The sequence below is a fragment of the Microcebus murinus genome, chromosome 11 (assembly GCF_040939455.1).
Source record: "Microcebus murinus isolate Inina chromosome 11, M.murinus_Inina_mat1.0, whole genome shotgun sequence".
Taxonomy (NCBI): Eukaryota; Metazoa; Chordata; class Mammalia; order Primates; family Cheirogaleidae; genus Microcebus; species Microcebus murinus.
The window spans coordinates 69,036,738-69,061,257 of NC_134114.1; the positions used below are offsets into that span (position 1 = coordinate 69,036,738).

Genomic DNA, 24,520 nt, shown 5'->3' on the forward strand with positions numbered 1-24,520 from the left:
TAGTAGGTAATCTCAAGGAAATTGCAATATAGATATATATATTCCTCTTTCAGTTCTCCAGAGTTTTTTTTATAAAAAACAAATAGCTAAATTCTAATCCAGATCCTCTGCTAGTACAGGGAGGATACTGTGGAAAAGTACAGCATCACATACCAAGGCATAGTAGCTATCACAGGGATAAGGCTCTGGGACTCTTCTTGTAGGCAGGTGATAAGTAAATTTCAACAGAAATATTGAAAACATCTGCTACAACCTGTGATCGGGCCACCTGTAAACAAATAAACTTCATTAACTTTAATACACTTTATAAGCATTTCCAGTCACAATTCTGTTTTAATGGATCATTCAAGTATATTCTCCTTAACAACTCTTCATTATAGTCCTCACCACCATCCCCCACCAACGCACGAAAATTGAGAATCCTCCACTTGGCTGCAAACTCCTAAAGTTCCCTCTTCATTTTGGTTTGCAATTTCTACAATGCCTAGCAGAACACTTAAATAACTTAGTCAAGTAAGAAAGATAAAGATGAAAACTGGCCACTATAATAAGTTCTATAACAAGTTTTATAGAAAGTGCCATAGATAACTGAAAGGAAGGAAAAACTGGCTTACAGCAAAGGCTTCAGAGAGGAAATGTCATTTGAGATGAGTGCTAAACAATGAGCAGTTGCTGGACGGAGAAAGAAGTTGAGAAAGTACATTCTTAGGTAGAAGGAAGAGGTAAACGGAAGTACAAAAGGGTACACGGTGTTCTGAGAACTTCGAGTAGCCTCTGGGAAAGTAGCAGGATGAGAAGAAAAAGGCATGAGAAAGATAACAGAAATGCCTTATATGCTAAAAAGCTGAACCTCTATCCTGACTAAAGGAATTAGGCTAGGAGAGTGATCACTAAAAAGATCTCGGCAGCGGTATGAAATATGAGAGAAAGAACAAGACTAAAGGCAAAGGGCTAAATGACATAAGACAAAGTTGGCTTGACCTGATGGTATTTGGAATTAAGATGACCCAACTCATCTCCAATGACCATTAGGTCTGTTACTCAATGAGGCTCCAATCCAGATATATAAAAAATATGTATAAATATAGAGAACATTATATATAAATATATATATATATATATATATATATATATTAGAGAACGCTACAGACTCTATTTTAGAGAACTGTTTATGTGATGTAATTAATCTCAATGAGAAAAACATGCAGAAAAACTTGACAGGAATTATTTCTAGATGACAAAATATTAACAATGACTAGCTGAGTAGTGGGGTTACAGGTCACATTTTTCTTCTTGTTATTGATATATTCTAAAATTCTACATAATAAAATTAAAGGGCCTGACTCAAGATTCCTTGACAACATAACTGGCCCCAAAGCCTCCTTCACCACTACAGGTAAAATACCTATTCCTACATCAGGACCTTAACCCATGTTCTTTCTGCAACATCCTCTTGTCCTGAATGCCAATCTAAATCCCAACTTCCTCACACCACCAGCTATGCTGGTCTCATGCATGCATTACTTGCTCCATATATTTTCACATCCAATCATATTCAATTTATTGAAAACTATCCTCAACAGTTTTCCAGTTTGTTCTTCCTACAATTAAGAACAGACTAGTGCAAATACATTTTATTCCAAACAGATATTGATACTTGACTCATTTATTGACATATGCACATGTAATTATACAAATGTTTTGATGAACTACACTTATGTATATAACCACTACTAAAGAGTTTTAAAATCTATCTCAGAAAAATTGCCTACTGTTATATGTTAAGTTGTGTTCCCCAAAAAGATGTTAAAGTCCCAACCTTCAGTTCCTATGAATGGGACCTTATTTGGAAATAAGGTCTTTGCAAATAACCAAGTTAAGATGAAGTCATTAGAGCAGGCCCTAATCCAATATGACTGGTGTCCTTATATATAAGGACATTTGGACACAGAGACAGATATGCACACAGAGAGAACACCATGTGAAGATGAAGGCAGGGATTGAAGTGATGAATCTACAAGGCAAGGCGTGCCAAAGATTGCCAGCAAACCACCAGAAGCCAAGAGAGAGGCACAGAAAAATTCTTCCTCATAGCCGTTAGAAGAAACCAACACCTTGATCTCAGACTTCTATCCTACAGAAATGTGAGACAATAAATTTCTGTCATTTAAGCCACCCAGTTTGTGGTACTTTGTTACAGCCACCCGAGCAAAATAATATGCCTACTAAAGTAAACAATCATTTTTTTCCTGAAAGTCACTAAAAACAAAAACATTCTCTAGATTGGAAATTAGAAATTTAAAAATTTCTTACTATTGGCTTTTTACCCTGATAGCAAATGGGCCATTTAATAGCTAAGCCAACCTAGTGATAAAAAACTCTAAGGATAGACATGACTCCTGCTTCATCCTATATAGTACCATTTACACAGACAGCATCATGTAATCAAACATTAGAGCATATAATCATCCCATAGATATTGGGATATAAGAATAACATGAAATTATATAAATTTTCCTTTGTTTTAGAAGATAGTTGCTTTGCGGTATTTTGTTGTTGTTGTTTTTCAGACAGGGTCTTTCTCTGTCACCCAGGCTGGAGTGCAGTGGCACAATCAGAGCTAACTGCAGCCTCGAACTTCTGAGCTTAAGCAATACTCTCGCCTCAGCCTCCCCAAAGTGTTGGGATTACAGGCATCTGCCTCCATGCCTGGCTAATTTGTTCATTTTTATGTACCCGTGAGAATGTGATTTGACCCATAATATAATCAAAAGATAGCATAATGAGTTATTTGACAAGGACCAATGACATCAGCACAGACCAGGTATGGGCTCTGAGGTGACACATACTTCAGTTCAAATCCTTGCTCTGTCACTCGCTAGCTACAAACATACCTCAAAGATATTGCGGGTTCAGTTTCAGACCATAGCAATAAAGTAAATGTCACAATAAAGATGGTCACATGAATTTTTATGGTTTCCCAAGGCATATAAAATGTACGTTTACACTATACTGTAGTCAATTAAGTGTGTAATAGCATTGTCTTTAAAAATATACATATTTTAATTTAAAAATACTTTATTGCCCAAAAATGCTAACAATCACCTGAGTCTTCAGTGAGCTATAATCTTTTTGCTGATCTTCCCTTCATGTTGATGGCCACTGACTGACCAAGGTGGTGGTTGCCAAAGGCTGGAGCGGCTGTGGCAGTTTCTTCAAATGAGACAACAATGAAGTTTGCTGCATCAATGGACACTTCCTTTCACAAAAGATTTCTCTGTGGCATTTTACTCACAGTAGAACTTCTTTCAAATTTGGGAACCATTCCTCTCAAATCCTGCTGCTACTATATCAAGTAAATATTCTAAATCTGTTGTTTTCATTTGAACAATGTTCTGAATTATCTTCAGCAAGAGTAGATTCTACCTCAAGAAACCACTTTCTTTGCTCATCCCTAAAAAGCATTCCTCATCCACTCAATTTTTATTGTGAGATTGTAGCAGTTCAGTAGCATCTTCATGATCCACTCTGATTCTATGTATACCTTGCTATGTATACCACATCTGCAGTTACTTCCTCCAATGAAGTCTTGAACCCTTCAAAGTAATCCATGAGGGTTGGAATCAACTTCTTCCAAACTCCTATTCATTTTGATATTTTGACCTCCTCTCATGAATCATGAATGTTCTTAATGGCATCCAGAAGGGTGAATCCTTTCCAAAAGGATTTCAACTTGCTTTGCCCAGAGCCATCACAGGAATCACTATCTAGGGCAGCTATATAGCCTTACAAAATTTATTTCTTAAATAAGATGTGAAAGTTGAAATTACTCTTTGATCCATGGGCTACACAATGGATGTTGTATAGCAGGCATGAAAACAACATTAATCTCCTTGTACATCTCTGTCAGAGCTCTTAGGTGAACAGGTACATTGTCAATGAGCAATAGTATTTTGAAAGGAACCTTTTTTCTGAGCAGCACATCTTAACAGGGGGCTTAAAATATTCAGTAAGCCATGCTATAAACATTTGTGTTGTCATCCAGACTTTGTTGTTCTAGTTATAGGGCACAGGCAGAGTAGATTTAGTATAATTCTTAAGGGGCCTAGGACTTTGGGAATGGTAAATGAGCATTGGCTTTGACTTATAGTCACCAGCTGCATTAGCCCCTAACAGGAGAGAGTGTCAGCCTGTCCTTGGAAGCTTTGAAGCCAGGCATTGACTTCTCCTCCATAGCTATGAAAGTCCTAAATGGCATCCTCTTCGAACAAAAGGCTGTTTCATCTACATTGAAAATATGTTGCTTAGTGTAGCTACCTTCATCAGTGATCTTAGCTAGATCCTCTGGGTAATGTGCTGCAGCTTCTCCATTGGTAATTGTTGCTTCCCCTTGCACTTTTATGTCCTGGAGATGGCTTCTTTCCTAAAATCTCATGAACTAACCTCTGCTGGCTTCCAACTTTTCTTCTGGAGCTTCCTCACTTCTCTCAGCCTTCAGAACTGAAGAGAGTTAGAGCCTTGCTCTGGATTAGGCTTTGGTTTAAGGGAATGTTGTGGTCTATCCAGACCACTAAAACTTTCTCTATGTCAGCAACAGGGCTCTTTCACTTTCTTATCATCCATGTGTTCACTGGCATAGCACTTTTCATTTCCTTCAAGAACTTCCTTTGCATTCACAACTTGGCACAAGAGCCCTAGCCTTCTACCTTGTCCCAGCTTTTAACATGCCTTCCTCACTAAGCTTAATCATTTCTAGATTTTGATTTAAAGCAAAAGCTGTGTTACCTTTCCTTTCACTTGAACATGTAGAAGCCATTGTAGGGTTATCCATTGGCTTAATTTCAATATTCTTTTGTCTCAAGGAATAGGGTGGCACAAAAAGAGAGACAGGTGAATGACCAGTCAGTGGAGCAGTCAGAACACACACAACATTTATTAACTAACTTCACTGTACTATATGGGTTCAGTCAGTGGTGCCCCAAAACAATTACAATAATAACATCAAAGATCACCAATCACACATCATCATAACAGACATACTAATAAAAAGTGCGAAATACCTCAAAAATTACCAAACTGTGACAGAAAGAGACACAAAGTGAGCACATACTGTTGGAAAAACGGTGCTGACAAACATGCTTGATACAAGTTGCCACAAACCTTCAATTTGTAAAAAAAGCAATAGGTACAAAGCACAACAAATTGAGACACAATAAAATGATATGCCTGTATATGACTTGAGCAAATTACTTGACTATGTTTGAGCCTCCAATCAGTAAAATTGGAGTTTCCCATTTTACATAAGTGGATTAAATTAAATAATACATGAAATGTGCTTAGCATATAATGATGATAATAAGACTTTACTATTTTTATAAAAATAAAAATTTATAAATTAAGGGTTGTTTACACTTTTTTTTTTTTTTTTTTTTGAGACAGAGTCTCACTCTGTTGCCCTGGAAGAGTGCCGTGGTGTCGGCCTAGCTCACAGCAACCTCTAACTCCTGGGCTCAAGTGATCCTTCTGCCTCAGCCTCCCGAGTAGCTGGGACTACAGGCATGCCCCACCATGCCAGGCTAATTTTTTCTATATATTTTTAGTTGGCCAATTAATTTCTTTCTATTTTTAGTACAGATGGGGTCTCACTCTTGGTCAAGCTGATTTCAAACTCCTGACCTTGAGCAATCCTCCCGCCTCGGCCTCCCAGAGTGCTAGGATTCCAGGCGTGAGCCACCGCACCTGGCCCCCTACACTTCTTTTAAGGAGGAAAAATAATTAGGCAAGCTTATATTATATAGGAACAAAAGTCTTGATCATATATACTGTATATAAAAATATTGCTTTTGACTAATTCCTTACTATAAGATGTAAGACTTTCAGAATCTTAAAACTATTTATCAAAATACATTTAAATTTAATGTTGGAACTAAAATACAAATAGGATCTCAGTGACTTTTGGCATTACTACATCAGTTGTTATGCAGCTTTCAAAATTCCACAATACCATGCCTTTATTCCCTCAAATCAGTAAGCTTTAGCCAGGCCAAATAAACTCCCTTTACAACTGAGAATGGCATCAGTTTAACTCTCATGGAATAATCCACTGTACCTTCTACCAGGTATTACTGATGTGTTTAACTCTTTTTAAGTATAAATTGTATATAAAATATATACCTCAAAATTAACTAATTAGAAAAAGACTTGTTTTGGAATTCATATTCCTATTTTGAGAAATGTGTAAATAATATAAAATCCAATAGATCACCAAATTCAAAAGGATTTCATTATATCATGCAAATGCCTTAAACAAGATACATATTATATTTCTACTGCTAATTTCAATACTTGTGAACTGTAACTTATGTCTACATCTATATGTAAAAAAATAGGAGAAATTACATAATGAAGCCCAGAAAGACTGCAATTATTATAGAAAGAATGGTGGTATTTTTGTTAAACTTTTTATCTAAAAGATCTATCTGTACTGGTCAAATCTGTCAGAAAATGTTACAACCACCCACTTGTGAGAGATAAATGGTAATTATTCTTAGCATCTTTTAATAAACTTTGGTGAGTTATAAAAACTCATTCAACGCTACAATAAATATTCAATAATATCAGCATTAAAGCCAATGTGTGGTCAAAATCAAAACAGGCATTTTTGAAAACATTGTTTACCTTTATTCTCAGTGTATTTCCTAACTTCAACTCAGACTTTGTTAGCTGAGTTTTAGAAAAATGAACCTGTTTCTTGGTAAATTAAGCAACATAATGGTCACTTTTCAGAAAACACTGTTATAGCAATAATTTTTTATTTGCAGAAAAAAACTAAATTTGCATATTTAATTTAAACAAAATATTTTAGAGTATTAAGAAAAATTCTAAGATCATATTTTTTAAAAACTGATTTAAACTTAGCAAATGTCATTCTACTTATTCAAGATGTATACTAAGAACAATATAATATAATTTTGGCTGCCCTCAAATTACAATTCTAAGCATTTTTTCAAAAAGTAAACAGAGAGCCAAGTGCAGTGGTTCTCACCTATAATCCCAGCAACTTGGGAGACCAAGGCAGGAGGACTGCTTAAGGTCAAGAGTTCTAGACCAGCCTGGGCAACATAGCAAGACCCCGTCTCTAAAAAAATAATAATAATAAATTAGCACAGTGGTATGTGCCTGTACTTCCAGCTATTCAGAAGGCTGAAGCAGGAGGATTCCTTGAGGTCAGGAGTTCAAGGCTAGAGTGAGCTATGACTGCACCACTGCACTCCAGCATGTCCTAAAAACCTACCTTACACTGACCAACAGAGCAAGACTCTGTCTCTTTAAAAAAAAAAAGTAAATAGCAAAGGAAAACTAAATATATTTTCTTTTTATTATAAAGTCTTAATACAGTAATATTAATAAAATCACATGAATATATTATATTAAGAAAATATAATCTGTTAAATTATTGGCAAAAGACCATATCAATCATTATCCCCTTGAGGACAGGGACTATATATACCTGTATCTATTCCATGTGCCTTAAGCATGACAAAAATTCAGTAAATGTATGTTGAATATCTATACCTCAGGAACGATAAGCACAACATAATTCCCTATGAGTCAAACAATGGAAAAATCCTAAAGAGCCAGGAATTCAAAACAAGACATGAACAAAGTTTTACAACATGCAAATCTAACACTGGTAAAATAAAGTCTACCCCTTTTATCCACAGACTAACTACAAATTGTGTATTAGCTGTGCCAATGGAAAACATACAACCACTGCTAGTTTTGAAATAATCTCAACTTGGTCTAAAGTGAAGTCATTAAGAACTGAGTAGAAACAGTGCATATATTTAAGACTTTGTAATTCTGGTAGTAGGTATGGGCAAAAAAAGAAAATTTCCACATGCTGCTGTTGTTTCTGTAAACACCATACCACCTTTCTACAGAGAGCTATTGTATCTAAGAGAGTGAAGTAACATTTGTGGACTATACAATGACTACATATTCTTGTGTCTCACTAGGGTCTCTCTGGTTTAGCATTGTTGGTTTTAAGATTCAATATTCTTTCCACCATCGTCTGGGATCATATTATGGCCAGGGAGAAAACAGGTTCATCATTGACTAATTTCATGAGTTACATCTACCTGCTGGAGCAACATGGGGAAATCGAACCCATGTAGAAAATTGCATATATTACAAATGTTCACTAGAAATTTCAATCAGACAAAAAATCGCCTTTTCAAATATTCTCATACACATCCTCAAAAAAAGGCTTTCTCAGGGAAATCCCATATGTAGTAAATGTGAGCAAATAAAGCAATTCCTAAATAAAAGGTGTACTGAATACTGGCATCTGATTACATTAGATCCCTCCTCTCCAACCTAATATTCTAGGGATAATTTCCTACTAAAAGCTGCTGAACATGTAAGATAATTTGACCTAAAAATTTCAGAGACAAACATGTTATCTTGTTTGCTTTTTAAAACATAACTACCTTGAGAATATTTATAGTACTGACAGAGCTACTATTAGCAGCTTCATCCACCCTAAATAGAATGAGTACTATTATTATAAGTTTCTGAGTATGTATTTATAGAAGGAAACAATCATTTACTAAACTAACTTTTTGATCTTGAAGCAAGAGATTTGGGAAAATATGGTTTTACAATAAGATATATAACTTCAAGCTCTAGTCATACTGCTATTTTTTCACAGGAGAGGCATGGTACTATGTGAATATTATGACTCAAGCTTAGTCATCTCAACTAAGAATGAATTAAATTTGTTAGAGTAAAAACCTGAAAGAGAAAGTACATGCATGTAATTCTAAGTTGCCATTTTTAGAATGGGGTTTTTCTCCAAAGAGATTTTAAAAACGTGTTTCCACATTATTCTATTTGTGCTATTTTCACTTTAGTACTCTGGTACGGTGGCCGCTAAATAGAAACAAGAAACAAACTCATTTTCAAATAGAAAGTCATTTGTGATTTGAACATAACATAAACTACATAAAACAGAAAGAGTAATTTATTAAAGTCCTGACTGCTAAAATATATTGAAATTTAGATACATGTACATCCACAGAGACACTTGTGTTTGTGCCCATCCCTATTTTCCTGGTCCAGTTACCTTGAAGAGATCATAAAATTAACTGAAGGGTGAGGAGCCTAGTGAAAGCCACATTATATCCAAGCTTCCTTTCCAGGAAAATCCAGAAAATATAGAAAGGATTCACAAGCTCTGCAGGACACACAGTCTTCTAATTCTATAAGTAGCTTCCAGGCTGATAAGGCTACAGTGTTTTTCCCTACAGAAAAAAGATATCTGAGGAAAAAATCTTTCTCTCTTCTCTCTCCCCTCTCCCTCCCTCCTTTCCTCTCCTTCCTCTTCCCCCTTTCTATCACCCTCCCTTCCCTCTCTCTTCTTAAGAATAATCACAAAAAATGGCAGACAATGTGAAATGAAGAAAAGAGTGCCTGAATGGAAGTCAAGAGAACTGAGTTTTATTCCCTGCTCTGTGACATACTATATGGTCACGGGCAAGTTACTTAGCCTCTCTGTTCTGTCTTTTGTTTTGTTTCATTTTGTTTCATATGGAAAACAAGGCGTAACCAAGAATAATTTTTTAATCATGGCCAGTAAGACATCAGAAATCATGTAGAGCTATCCCCAACTTCACAGATGAGGACAGTAAAGCAGAGAAACATGTCCAGTCATAGGTGATTAGACTAAAAGTGTTCTAACAGCAGTCACTGCTCCAACATTTTTAAATTAATTCAAAAAGGCAAGTCATTTATGTCAAATTTTTAGACCATGTAAAAAAAGTACCTTAGTGGCAAAAAGATGATAACCATCAAATTTAGGATGATGATTATCTCCTAAAGAAGCCATAGAGAAATATATTATGGAAGGACTTCAATTGTATTGGTTACATTTTATTTCTCCAACTGGGTTTGGGGTGCTTGATGTGTTTATTTCTCTATATATCATTTTTGTCTGAAATACTTTCTAATCATTTTTTTTTATGTAACCACCAAAACATCTTTAACCAAAAGCTAAAATAAATGAAAACATTTCTCTGGAACTTTAAAGGTCAATGGAAATAGTTGTGTGTGGTTTCAAACAATCTCCTGCTGAGCTTACAAGGTAAATATCACTATGTCCCCCAATATAAGGGGAAAAAGGTGAAATATGTTGTAAATATATATATATATATATTTCTAATCTTCTAACTTAGTGAAATATACAAGTACACAAATGGCACAAAACAGAAAATAAACTGTATTATTATTAGCAGGATAAATCCATTTAAGAATACAGAGAGAGATACTTAGTAATTTTTACTCTAAACACATGCCTAAGAGAAATAAATTCAAGAGTCACATCCGAAAGCCTAGTGTTTAATCATCATGTTGGTTGGTTGTTTTTACTGAGACAAATAAGAACTGTGATAATTTATGTAAAGTAAGCAAAGATCTATCTAAACATCCACATAGAACCTACCTGTAAAAACTAAATGCCTCCAAAATCTCTGAAATTTTCCAACAAGAAAGTATAGGTCATTCAGCAAAATATATTTACTGTATACTACCATAATAGCTATTTAATTGTTATCATTATGATGCAGATATATAATGGAAACAGATGTTCCTTTTTCCTTTCAGCAAAGCACAGGAAAAGCATAAACCTGCTGATAATGCATGGACTACTACCATAGCACAATAGAGGGGAAAAAAGACATTAGCACATGACAATATTAGTTTTTACTACACAACTAATTGCATAAAAAGTATAACTTGAGATCATTAAATCAATATAATTTTCAGCACTACAGAAGGGAAACAAATAGATTTGTATAACCAGCCTATTTCACATCTGCAGTTGGGAAAATACTTCTCAGAGATTAAGTACATGTAAAATGTTACCAAAGCTTTCGAAACACAAGGAAAATAGCATTGCTCTGCTTTCTTTGCTCATGTAACATGAATTAGAATGCTGCCTCTACAGAGGAATTTTTTTTTTCTTTTTTTGAGTACCAGAATAAACTGGGATAGCCTTTCTGGAAAACAATTTGGCAATCAATATTAAGACCTTAAAAAACAGTCCAAACCTTCAGTCCAAGTAATTTCTTTTTTAATAATATATTATTAAAACATAACCATAGGATGACTAAAGATTTATTCAAATGCTATTTCATCACAACTTTATTCATGCTAATGGAAATTAAAAGTGTATCTTCTCTAAAAGTAGAGCAATGGTTAAAGTATTTATGTTAAAGCATTATACAGTCAATATAAATGACTTTAATAATGATCTTAATCATGTTATAATAAATGCTTAGAGGAAAAGGGTTTAGAGGAAATATTATTTGAATTTTTGCAAAGTCTCTCTTATAAGCAGATTCTTTTTAATTAGAAAAAGGTATTCTTTTTCTTTAAGCAATTCTATTTCCATGCTGTCATACTCTCAGTCCCTATCCAAAGTTTCTAAAAATTCTTTATGTCAAATAATCCTAAAAAAATAGGTAAATTGACTTAAAGTTACATATACATTTTATTTGATCCCAACATATGGCATGAAAGAAAAGGATCTGTCAATCACACAGACAACACATTTTTTTCCCTGAGTTAAACAAGATCCTTACAAATTAGGGAAAATTTATATGGAACAAACATTACAAATGCTTACTTAAGATCTATTAATATGATGTGTGGTATGTCACCAATTCAAGGAAATTTTTCAATTAAAAATATTTCTAAAGCAAATATAGTAGCCTATTAATTGCTCCCCCAGTACACCAATAAAAAAGTTTGCCACAGTTTTCCTAGGACTCAGTTTCCTGATTCTGTTTTTACAAGAAGGAGCTGATTTGTCTTAGGCTATTACTGTCTATTACTTCTTGAAGTCTTGAGGAAAGGTGGGAAGCAGCAAATTCTGGCAATCTGCCTAAAGAGAAATCAATGAAACAAATTAATCCTTCGCAGGCTGCAATGACACAGTAATCCATCATTCAGAGTTGCTTTTATATACCAAATCAGAGAGCAGAGGAAAGAGCCCTGGGGGACATCACAGACAACAACTTACACCAACACTGGGAAAATACTGAGGAATCAGTTTATTTAAAGAGGATAGATTTCAGTTGATTGCCTATTTCATCAAATAAAGATTTTTCTTCCACGGTGTGGTGAACCCAAGGGCCAATGACTATATCTTCAGAATTCAGTACCATGCATGCTGGCTAACATCAATAGGGGATGAATGTTTTTAAATAATTAGCATCGTTAATCAGTATGGTCAAATATCTGGCTAGAGTAAATATTACTTTTTCCATTCAACTTCCAGGTGTTAGACACATTCCCTGTTTTCAGTAGGGACTAACTGTAAATTTACCTACTGACCAGTTCCTGGTAAACCACATTTGAGGTATTTCTTCACACATAAAATTTAAGATATATGTAACTTTCTCAGTGCTGTGTTAACTTTAAAGACTGGAAAATTTAAATGTTACCTCTTGTGGTGTAAGTTCCAACAAGCAAATCAGATTATAAAGGAATAACTTATTTTAAAATGATAAATAGTTCTTTGACTTATAGTTTGACAGTGCTGAAAGATAAATTAATTGTGGTTTCTTTTTTAAAAATAAACTGTAATAATCAATGTACAGCAGCACCTTCACACAAAGTATATTTATTTATGCTTATACAAAATCCTATGCATCAAAATTTATTTATGGTTATATAGGAATTTATGCATCTGAGTATGTCTTACTAAAGTAATATATTCTAAGTGGAAGTATATTCCCTATAGAAAAATTAATGACAATAACTATAAAAGTCACAGTGTATTATTATTATTGTTAAATGCATGCATCATTTTCATGGTTAAATGTGAGGATAAAATAAAAGGATTTTTCGAGAACAAAAAAACTTGTCACAATGGTCCCTGAAATGTTAAAACTCTAGAATAACTAATCACAGATTAAATAAACACTAACTAGTCAATTATTGAGGGGCATCTTCAATTCTGAGATCCATGGCCATATGATCACAATTCCTGCATATGCCGATGCATTTTTAATACAATGCATGGATCTAGTATTTACTGATTTAATAAGGTTAGGGGAATTACATTGTTGCTGCTACTGATGAACTGTAAGCAATTTAATCTAGTGTAATCTTTCAGAGAAATATATATTTTAGGGGAGAAAGAGAGAGAAGAACAATAGACATGTAAATTTAATCCCTTCACTACCCCTGACAGTGACAAGTTCTTACTAAAGATGTTGACCACTAGCTGATGGAGCTTACAGTGAAGAGGTTGCAAGGTAGCCTTGCAGGTATCCCTTCAAAGTTAGGAAAAGCAATGACTTATCTCCCCACATCCACCCTGGCCTCTCCTAGGTTTTGAGGCACGCGCACACACCTGAGCCCTTACCTTGCCACCTAACAGGGCTTCAAGGAGTGCATCAGCGACTTCCTCTCTCTGGACCCTAAAATTTTCCACAGCATTGTTGGCATACAGGAGGACAGAAGAGAAGTGAGAAAATACACTTTCTTAAAAGCAATTCTGCCAAAATGCAACGCTTTAAAGGCTATGCCAAAGTAAGGAGACATTACGGGATCCAGAATCAGAAAATCCACCAAAGTTGCTGAAACAGACACTTGGGGACTATTAGAAAGGTTTTTGTACCGCTGTGCTACCCTGCTTGTGGGCTTATTTCCCCAAACTGGACACCTGGGAAGCATGTTGTGCTCCAGCTTTTCCCTGACTTTGAAGAAATAGATAATCTAAGGAGCGGTGGTGGTGCTGCTGCGGAGGTCAGTAAAACTATGCTAATTGGTGAACCTAATTGCTTCAAGCAGTCCTGCCTCCAAACACGGAGAGCACAGTTGATGGAGTCAGTCTGTTCCTAATAAAATGAAGAGGCACTGAATTAAATTCCTAAGGAAGGCACTATAAAAGTTTCCACAGTATAACCAAATGACTTCACCTATGCTATTACCTCTAAGATGACATCTTTGAAAGAAAGCAGACCCCAGTCGGGCTCCATATTCATAAATTGGCTGAGTTTAGGCCAGTGAATCTGGATTGATTTAAAAAGCCTTTTTCATCCTTCCAATCAAATGAAGTCATTGTTAATTAGAAGCTCTCTGTTAACAATGTCACTCTTCTCCATACTACCTGCTCACACTTGCAGCGCCTCTAGTGCAACATCTGGAGGACCAGTTCCCCTGCAATCAGTCCCCACGACAGTCCGGCTGGGGAGGGAGGAGGGGGGTGGAGGTATTTCCGTTTCCCAATCCCTGTCTGAAGGAATATACTACTCGGTGGACTCACGGCGCGGTACACGCCAACTCTCCAAATTGAGAGATTATAAAGCAATCTCTGGAGAAACTCTTGAGAGAGGGTCTCCCAAGATCTCTTTAATGAACTACACAACAACACGTTTCTCTGTGCTGTTCCAGACTTATAGATGGATGGGGTTTTTTAAACGCCAAAGGCCACAAAGTAAACTCCCACTGACTTTCCAGCTTCTTAAACCAAGCCCCTTCTTAAAAGAGAAAACCGTGTTTGAGGCTCCCCAAGCGTACCCCAGGCCTTGCTTCCTACCCCTACCAGCCCAACACCTGAAGAGGACCGGCTGCCTGAGGCAGGGCAAACTGCACGGAGGGCTGCCAGGCTCAGCGCCCGGCGCCCTAGCCAGCGGGGGAAAGAGGTGTGATGGGGAAGACTTGCAAACGCGGCTTCCTTTGACGATGGATCCCCCTGCAACCCTAAAAGGTTGGCGGGGGGCTGGTTCACACTCCCTCGAGGCCCAGCCCTAAGAGGCTCGCAGCGCCGACCCGAGGGGGCGCCAACAGCCAGCGCGGGCCCGGGGTTCGGAAAGCGTGCGCCACCCCCCGGTCGGGCCTGGCTTCCTTCTCGAATCCCGCGCGCAGGCCGGGGGGCTTTGTCACGATGGCCCGCTCGTGGAGTGGGGGCCTTCACGCCTGGGAGAGCACTGCCTTTAGCCTTCGGACGACGTCCCAGCGCCCGGAGCCCGAGGCCCCGGCCCCTCCGCCGCGCGGGGCGCCGCACCTGCGTCGAGCGCCCGCGGCCAAGCCCGCGCGCGAGGCTGCGTGCCCGGATGTGGGCCTCGCTTCCGGGAGCTGTTCCCCCAGTGGCTGCGCTCAGGGTCGGGGTGCCCTAGCCAGGGGCGGGGGAGGAGTGGGAGGGTAGCCTACGTGAGATCTAGGATGGCAGAGTGAAGAATTCGGACTCAAGGGAGGGCCCTAGTGGGGTGAGGGATGCGGGGAGACGCACGAGAGAAAGGGCACTTGACTGCTGTGGGGACGGGCCCGGCTAGAGTGGCAGATGCGCCTGGGCCGCCACAGGCTCCTCAGGACCCCGGTGGCCCACAGACACCCGGCCTTCAGAAAAGCCTCAGGTGCCGTCATCGGCGGGTACCTGCCGCCAGGTCACGTACTCCATCCCGTGTGGGAAATTTCTGAGCGGGAATCTCTGGCCAGGGAATAGATCTGGACCTGGGGCCTTGTTCCTGGCTATGAGGTGCCCGAGCACCAGGCCACGACCTTGGAGCCCAGCTCACGGTCCCCCTGGCTAGTGCTGCGGAGGAGTCGGGACCTGGACGGCCAAGCGACAGTGAATCTCGATTTCCTAGAGATCCACACAGGGCAGAACCACACTAGAGGTTGGACATTGTCAGTGGGAGGACGGAACCACACCGAGACTGGCACGTTCTGCGAGTTGGGATTCAATGGCATTTCTTCAAATCCTTGATTCCGAAACGTCGCCGCCCTCATCCGCAAGACGGTTGGGGAAACTAAGTTTCTTGGGCTCTTTTATCTCTCTTTTTGTGGGCTCAGGGAGGATGGCAGACAATTGCTGCAGCCTAAACACCTGCGATCTCTCAATGCAATAAAATGCGGACGGTGATTGGAGTCATTTCTCCTTCCGCTTCCAGAGGGAGCTCAAACCTGAAGCATCAAGGTTATCCTTCTCCAAACTGTAAAACAGGAGACTTGCAAAGCCCGCTAGAAACACTGCCCACACTGGAAGGGGGGTCCCTTTTATAAACAGAAAAGGCGATCTGATTAATTTTTTTTTTCATTTTAGCGCTTGTGTGAAACTAAGTTAGGTGCTTGCTCAGAGTAAAACATTTCTTTGACTCTCTACTCTGCCAGAATAAAGCAAAGGGAAATCAGGTAACGGAGCGGGAAGGTGCCAAGGAGAAAACAGTGAGAGGAGATCTGGGTGGATGGTGCGCAGGGGCTGCTCTGACCCGGCGGTGGGACCCAGCTCCAGCTCAAGTACATGCCAGTAAGACTGCCACAGGATTCTGGGCAGACCTGGCCTAAATATGGCCACGTGCTTAGGGGCTGCTGTGCTCCAGCTCTGCATTTCAGAGCCGTTCACGCGAGCGCGCGCGCACACCCATACACACACACAGGCGCGTGCCTCTCTGTCGTGGCGCTAAGGCCTAAGGTTGACCGGACAGCTGAACTCCCGAGTTACCAACTCCCAGCACGGCCTCTTGACCATTTTCCTCACGCCGGATAGGGGATTGCTCTAACGGGGAAGGATGGTAAGAGGAGGCGCCCGACTTGTGGCATCCAACCCAGCGAAGGGGAAGGGCCGATAAAGTGGCAGAGCCCAGGGAGGGGCCGCATCCTCCCGGGATCCCGGCTCCTCCCCGCCTGTCGGCCCGGTCACCTGTCAGCCGGAGCTTACTCCGCTCCTGGTCCCTCCCCGCTCCCCGCAGCCACAACCCCCAGCCAGTCTGAGCTGTGCGCCTTGGTGGCTTTCGGGTGCCCGGGCCCTGCGAGGGATCACGCCGCACCTACGCCTCCAGGTACACACAGCACCAGTGCGGCTTTTCCAGCCGCCACATCTCTGCCTTTGCCCCCTACTGAGCAATGACTCGCCGGTGTTTGGGGTGGCATTTGTTCTTTTAAGAGTATATTAAAGGATCATTGGTGTCTCCCCGTCAAGTCATTACGCCTTTATCCCCATCAATTAACCACACCTCAGAGGGCTGCTATTAAGAGCTAAATTGAGCTGCAAAAGTAGGTATCCCGTTTCAGGCAGATGTTGTTATCTCCCGCTGAGAGGTGCAGCCAGCGGGGCCAGATCCTTAGCTTCCCGCAACTGCTCGAGAAGCGCTGGACTAGGCTGACCGCGCTGGAAGCGAGGCTGGAAGGGAGGTCGCCGCCTCCCACAATGCGCTGGTGTTAGAGGAGTCAGGAGGAGTACCGAAGGCCCTAGACCCCCGACCTCAAGCTCTGCGCACGTCAAGGGGAAGTGTCTCCAGAGTTGTGCTAGAAAGCAAGCCAAGAGCCAGCTGTGCGTCTTTGCGCAGAGAGGTAGAGTGGAGAGTGTTCACAAGACTCCAGCTCCCAGCCGAAGACCCAGAAGGGGTTCTGGAGGCAGAGGGCAAACTAGTGAGTTTGTCTCGCAGCCCTCCCCGACACACCCCACTTCCTCTTCCAGCCATTCCAGCCTTTTCCCCTGGTAACAGGCCCCCAGAACTCCTAGTGGATAAAGGCGCGGTGCTGTGGGGATGCTGGATGTGAAGCTAGGGAATCTGGGACAGAAACGTGGCGTTTAGGACAAAGGGGATTCACTGGGGACCTCTGCGGTCTCGCCCAGATGTATCTTTCCACCCTTTCTCACTCCAGTCACAGCCGAGGACCTGGAGCTCCACTGTCGCACGCAGCTGGGAGACCTCGGAGGGCTGAGGAAGAGTGAACAAGGGGACACGGCCCTGACTACAGTTACAGGGCTTTCCTCTCATCAGTGGCCACAATAAATTTAGCCAAGGCTAAAGGAGATTAATTTCCTAGCATAATCCAATTAAAAGATTTCTAAAGTAATCTTTTGCGAAAATGAAAAGTACCCGGCTAAAGAGGGGACTGGTTTTGATGACAGTGATTTATCGCATCAGCACAGCGCGCACGGTACCCTCGCTCTCCAGCACGCGATTTGACCAGAGCGTTCTGTCAGTGCCTCCAGTCCAACCCTTTCGCCTTCCTGAAAGACAACCATCTATCATGCCAACCTGGGCAGGAGAGAATGTGCAAGAGACTGGGGTTGCTTACAAGCACCATAGACTTTTTTAAGTGCTATTAGATTTATGGTCTCTTTTTCGACGCCCATCCAGAGTAATTAGCACATATGTTCTAAATAGATGATAGTTTTGTGAGCAATAAAGCAATTACCCATCGTTGGAGCTGACAGTTCCTCCAACTAAACTCCAACCAGCAGCTAATTGGAAAAGTCATTTCAGCTCCATTGTCTGCAATTAGTCCTGCTAAACTACTACACCCCAACTAGCTGGTTTGAGGTTAATTTATTCAGCGTTGTGTTTGCATGGGCAAGCCTTTGCCATGAACGGACTTGCCTTTCGCCCCTCGGCCTTTGTCCGGGGACTAGAGGAGCAGGTGGGAGTGAGCAGCCGATATTTTAGGGCTGGGATGGCTCCCCGGAGAGCTGGAGCCGGAAGGGGCCTCAGCTTCAAGGTCAGTGTCCAATGCGCTGAACGCCAACAGAGAAAACCATTGTTTCTCCTGCTGGGCAGTAACCGAAGAAAACTGCTCAGGTCATGCTACCAAAACCTTTATTTAAAAAAAAAAAAAAAAAAAGTCACCACAGAGGCGGCGACTGGGTTCTGAACACGCCTTTTCCCTGCACACCCATTCATGGCCCTAGGCCACCACACTGTCCTTAAGGGATAAAACGTAGAATCAAACCTCCAAAAAGAAAAGTTCTCAGCCCTGGGGGGAGGGGAGGTGGACGGAGGAAGCCTCCAGTTCTCGGAGTGGTTGGGGGGAAAAGAAAAGACGGGAAAGGTCAGAAAGCCCTGCTTCTGCCTCAGCCGCTCTGAGCGTAAAGCCAACTTCCCCCTTGAAACTGGGGTTTCTGTCGGTGACTTTCTTTGCCTTTTTTTTTCTTTTTCCTTTCCTTCTTTTCTTATCTTTTCCTTTTTTCCTTCCTTGCTAAAGTTAAGCCCAACAGGTCCAGGATTTGTGCACAGTGAGTGGAAAAAATGTGTTAAACGTCGGTTTGACGCCCCACCGGAGCTTCCAAATATCCAGCGGCTGGGATTCTTCTACTTAATTTAATCTTTATTGGACAGGGCGGCTCCTGCGCTCCTATTCACCAGGCAACCGGGGGAAACGTATCCGTTGGGGTTCAGAATTGAGGGCGGGAAGGAGAGGAGTTAAAGAGGGATTAATCCTCCCCCACCCAACCTCGAACTTAGAAACTGAGGTCTCTGGCAGGCTGGGGGAACTGGGGGCGGGGGGGAGGGGGGGAGCTCAAGGTTCCAGCCCCTGACAGCCAAGGGTCTCTGCGATTTGGAGCCAGGGGCAGGGAGGCTGGCAGGTTGAGATGGGAACTTGTAGCCCTGGTAACCGAGTATTCCCTTAAAGGAATTTACATTAAAATGTCCCAAGCTCTGGGAGCAATGTGAATTTTCCTTAGAAGAACATGGGATGGGGAGGAGGCATCCACTTCTTAGGAGGTAAAGCCCAGAGCTTTCAGTCCTAGAAATCAAATGTCCTTTTTAGGATAACCATTCATATTTAACACCCTTATGGGTGTTTCCCTTTTTGAAGTAAATACTATAACAATGCCTAAGGAAGACAACTTGGATATTTTAACCAGTATATGAGACTTACTAAAATAATTCTAATTTGAAAACAAATTATAATCAATTGCTCAGCTTCGATGATTTGGGAACAGGTACCTATAGCTAGAAAAACTTTTATGTAGAGTGATGTCAGGCTCTTGTTTTCCACTTATTTATTGTGTTTTAACCAATTTAATTTCAAGCAACACCAAAAAGGAAAAAAAAATCTTGGGAAGATATTGAAAGTAAAGGTCTTGTCTTACCCTATTATCTCCCACCTGTCACATACTCTCTACCCCCCTGAAGAGAAATTCTCCTGTCAGTATGACTTCCAGTTGAAAACAGAAAGGAAATAAGATGACTTCTCTAAAAGGCTGCCCATTTTGTTCTCAATTATTTGCTTTTTTTTTTCTCCCAGAACTGAAATATGCCCAGAGAATGAGAGCATAAAAAAGCTGAAGGAAGAGTCAGGTGAAAGTATCACCTGGACTTGCTAGAGAATTCTAATGTAGATATATGTGCATTCTTAAGTGTATAGGAAAAATAACCCACCCAATTTACCCCCCACAGAATGTATGGAAAACATTTACATATACATTCACACACCCTGAAAAATCTCTAAGCACATGTGTGCAGAGATTCAGTTCTATGCAAGCTCAGCTAGCTGTCTGCATGCATGTATTCACTTCTGGAGTAAAGGCATTTTTGTTGCTCCCATAGTTTCTTTCCATTAAGAGCGATTAGATGATGTCCATTCAAAGTTGCTGATCCAGAGAGAAAATAAGAGTAGATAAAAGGAGATTTCAAGTGACCTCCTCGTCCCTTTCACACCAACCTGAGCCCTAGAATAGCCAAGGATCAACTAACACAAAAGCTTTTTCCTTTCTCTTTTCAGCTTCAGAAGATTTCATGCAAGGGGTTAACAATAAAACATAGAACTATCCCTGAGTTTTGTTAGATCATGCATTTGGAATACTTTATTAACTCCTCCTGAATATGAGCTAGGTTTATTTTCCATCTCTGAAATGGGTAAATAAAATATACATATCATAACAAAGGGTATAATTATTTACTGCTCCATGTGGCTTTTATCAGGAGTGTACTATGCTCATTCTTTTTTATTTAAACTTTACCTAAATCCCTTCTCTGCTCAGTGTTGGAGGACACTGTAATAAACATATCTTTCCACTGACAGTTTAGAAAGGAATGTTAGATTTATTATTCAGATCAACCTTCTGATAGGTAAATATGATTGCAGCATCACTGGTAACACCAACAGATATGCTGGCTTTTTGAGCCAATACTTTTCCACTAGTTTATCTCAAAGGCAGTGAAGAAAGTGACATTAAAGACAAACATATTTGAGCAGTCTTTAGTCAGTGAAATGTCCAACTCAGATCTACTTCTGATGGGTTAATCCGGTACTAAAAGAAATAGGTACTCTGACAGGTAACTATTAAGGGAAATGATTATATAGTGCAGTTGATTGTATTGTCAGGGTACTCTAACAACCTTCAAACTCAGTTCAAAACTTCAAATTTCATCCAAACCAAACCCATTTTCCCCAGGAAGAACAGCCATGCAGTTATTCTTTATGCAATCTGGGCATTTAAAATAAAAATTTTTATAATAAAAATGTCCAGTTCTTTCTTTCTTTTTGCATAGCATAAATGCATCCAGATAGCTAAGACTTTATTTTTACAAAAAGTAAATATTTGGCTCTGGCTTCACTGGTGTGCTAGGAATGATTGTCACTTTTCCTCCTCTAAAAAGGCTTGATTTGCATCCAAAGGTCAGTGCCTGCTCTCCTGCCATCCTCCCCACAGCTGCGACTCCTGGGCCCAGGCAGAAAGGGAAGTTCTTCCCTTATCTCTTTTTTCAAAAACAAGTGCTTTAAATGGTGGGTTTCAGATAGAAAACTAAACCGATTACTAAGGTAAAGGACTTATCTCTGAGTATTCGTCCCAAAGGTGACAAAGAAGAAATGCCTGGGCTACAGAGAGTGATAGTGAGCCCTGGAGCCTGCTGGGTCCATGGTTCAACTACAGGGGCAAGCTAAGAGTAGGCAGTCCAGCAGAAGCCTGACTCTTAACTTGGCCTGTCCACCTTGTTTTTATGTTGACAAAGGTAGAACTTTTTACAGCTGGGCAGCCACAATACAGACTGAGTTCAATGTTGGGGGTAGAGAAGATATTTTTGTGTATTTTGGTTTTGATTTTTAATAATCACAAAACATTAGGTGGGCATTCTTGTGCTTCTCTGTACCATTTCCTCCAAAAGATCTGCACAAGGCGATTTTAAACACATCTTCAACTACGTTCCTCCTGGCCTTAATCTCATGCCAGGGGAGACTAATTGATTCGGCACCTTTAAAATAAGCTCTTTGGGAAAGGTCTGCAGCAAGATCAGAGGCACTGACCTTTCTACCAATGATTGCAGGCATGTTCATCTCTCCAGATGGGCTTGATAAAACAGGGTTATTTCTGTTCTGCAGTCTCTCTAAGCAGAGTAATACCGTTTTTAACGATTTTGGGGTAAGGAAGAGGTATAAAAGAGAATTTTTACACATATCTGGTCATTTGTAGGGTCCCATGGCTCTGGAACTAGATTTAGAAAATGTTTTTACAAGGCCACCTTTGTTCAGTGTGACTTACCAAAAAGCCAAAATGAATGACTTTCAGGAAAACAAAATACCAATATAAAAAAGGCCATAGAACTAGTGAAGAATGTTTCAGCCTTGTAGTGAGAATGATATTGGGGCGGGGCGGGGGCCGGATGGGGGGAGGGAAGGATGTTAATGGACTAGAAAGTTCGCTTAGATCCTGACTCCGAACACAAGGCAACGCTGTACGTGCAGCCACAAATTTCTGCTGCTCTCCTTTTCCCACCAGATCGCAACTGTTTACTGGTGTCCGGCTGGGAGAGATCAAGTGCTGTGTGGTAGATCTTTTAAAAGGTAATTAACGCTGAGCCTTGATGCTAGTAGCCCAAAAGGGGTGTTGTAAGCGAACAACCTAATTCTTTTCCTCAAGCGGAGGGGTACCTTCTCTTCGCCTTGTGGGGGAACCACACTGGAGACCTCGTGTGCATTGAACAAGTCTGTGGGGACCAGGCAGGCAGAGAAGACGCCACAGGGCAGGCCTTCCTAACCAGGAGAGAGTGACTCTGGAGAGGGCCATGCCCAGGTGAGCCCGGCAGGCCTGGCTGGCGGCCTTGGGTAGGATGCTGAGGCAAGGGCCACAGCGGATCTGGGTCCAAGAAACACGTCCAGTTTCGGTTTAAAGTTCCAGGGTGAAGAGCCTGAGATAGAAGGGAGGGAGAGAGATCTGAAGAAGAAGATGGGTGAAACAGAAGGGTGGAAATTGTAAATGCGTTTTTTGCTCTTCCAGCTGAGCGTGCCATGGCCCTGTGTGTAGGATTTCATACCTTGGGGACCTAGGTGCTTTCGAAAAATATGATCATTTTTCTGTTGGGTACCCTGCCCCACAACAACAGATATTGTTATTTCCTGGTTGAGCGTGGGTTGCATTAGGCCCTGAACGAGGGTACCAAGTAGGACCGGTATCAAACGACAGCCTTGAAGAGAGAAAGAAAGGGCTCCCCAGGAACTGAGCTGAACCCTCAGTGCCTCTACGGAAGCCATTTTGCTGGAGGAAGGGCTGTTGAGCACAAGAGGGGTGCCCCGTGAGTGTGCAAGCGGTCAGGGAGCACTGGTTCCGGAAGAGAAACTGAGCTCTAAGTACCGCTCGGGCCAGACGAGTCCCAGAAGGGTAAAGCGCCCTCCTTGAAAAGCCTCGTTTTTCCTCCGCCCCCTCTCGGGACAGAAAGTTGGCACACATGCCCCACAGGAGCGCGAGCCGCTCCTCTCCCCTGAAAAGCGCAGGGCTTCTGCTGCTCCAGCGCCACCGCCACCAGCTTCCCACCCCCACCCCTGGGACAAGGGCCCTGGACTGCACCCTCCCCCTTCCTTCCGGAGGAGCCCGCAGCTTCGCCTGAGGCCTCGAGGGCCCGACTCCCCGCCCCCGCCCCCGGGTCACCCCGGATCCCAGGAGCCTCTTTCAAGTTTGAAAGCTCGGCGGGGGCGCGAAGAGCCCACAGTGAGGATGGGTGGGCGCTGCCGCTCCCGGGCAGACTCTGTCAGTCTTCCCGCCTAGCCTTGCCCTTCGCCCGCAGAGCCTGACCCCGAGCCAGCCCAGCTGGGCAAGGCTGCCTCTTTCCCGAGCCCACCCAGCCCCCGGGCGCGGTCCCCAGCGCCGGCTCCCCCCGCCCCGCGCGCCCGCCCGCCCCGCGCGCCCGCCCCGCTCGGCCTCTGACGCAAACGCGCGCCTCTGCCCAGCGCGGAGGAAAGCGCTCTTGTTGGTTTTAATTGAGCCTCTTCCTTTCACACACACACCCTCTGTCCCCACCCCTGGGAGGCGACCCCCTCCCCGCCCCCAGCCGGCTTGCAGTGGGGCGAGGAGTCTGGCTCGGCTGCTAGGCTGCCAGGCTGCGGATCCCCTTGCTCTCTGGCCGCCGCCGCAGGTTCTCGGCTCGGGAGAGCGGCTTGATGTGCCTTTTAATCCGCTGACAGTATCGCCCACATCAGACAGGCAGCCATCGATCGCGTTACGTTAGGGGATCGCGTTACAAACTGCACCCGCAGGTGGGCGGCAGGGCTGAGCTCGCCAGGTCCTGGCCCAAGCCCGGCGAGGCGCGGGCACCAGGACCAGCCGGGCCAGACTCCGCAGCCGGCTCCACCGCGGCTCCGGCTCGGCCCCAGCAGGGTCGGCCCCAGCGTGTGCTGAAAGTGCGGGTCCGAGGTTGCCAGCCCCTCGCCCCGCGGCCATTTCCAGCTCCGGGCATTTAGGGAATAGCGGATGGGGGTGGGGGGAAACCTCTTTTGGATTTGGACT

At 42.2% G+C, this 24,520-nt stretch overlaps 1 long non-coding RNA gene across 6 annotated transcripts in view; it reads right to left on the reverse strand.

The window, feature by feature from the left end:
• The window catches only part of LOC105864140 (uncharacterized), a 133,039-nt gene that overhangs the window by 107,142 nt on the left and 1,377 nt on the right, over nt 1-24,520 (reverse strand). For all 6 annotated transcript variants that reach the window (XR_012921712.1, XR_001150847.2, XR_012921713.1 and 3 more), the window contains exon 2: nt 154-268. This is a non-coding gene — a long non-coding RNA (uncharacterized LOC105864140). The remainder of the gene's footprint in view (nt 1-153; nt 269-24,520) is intronic.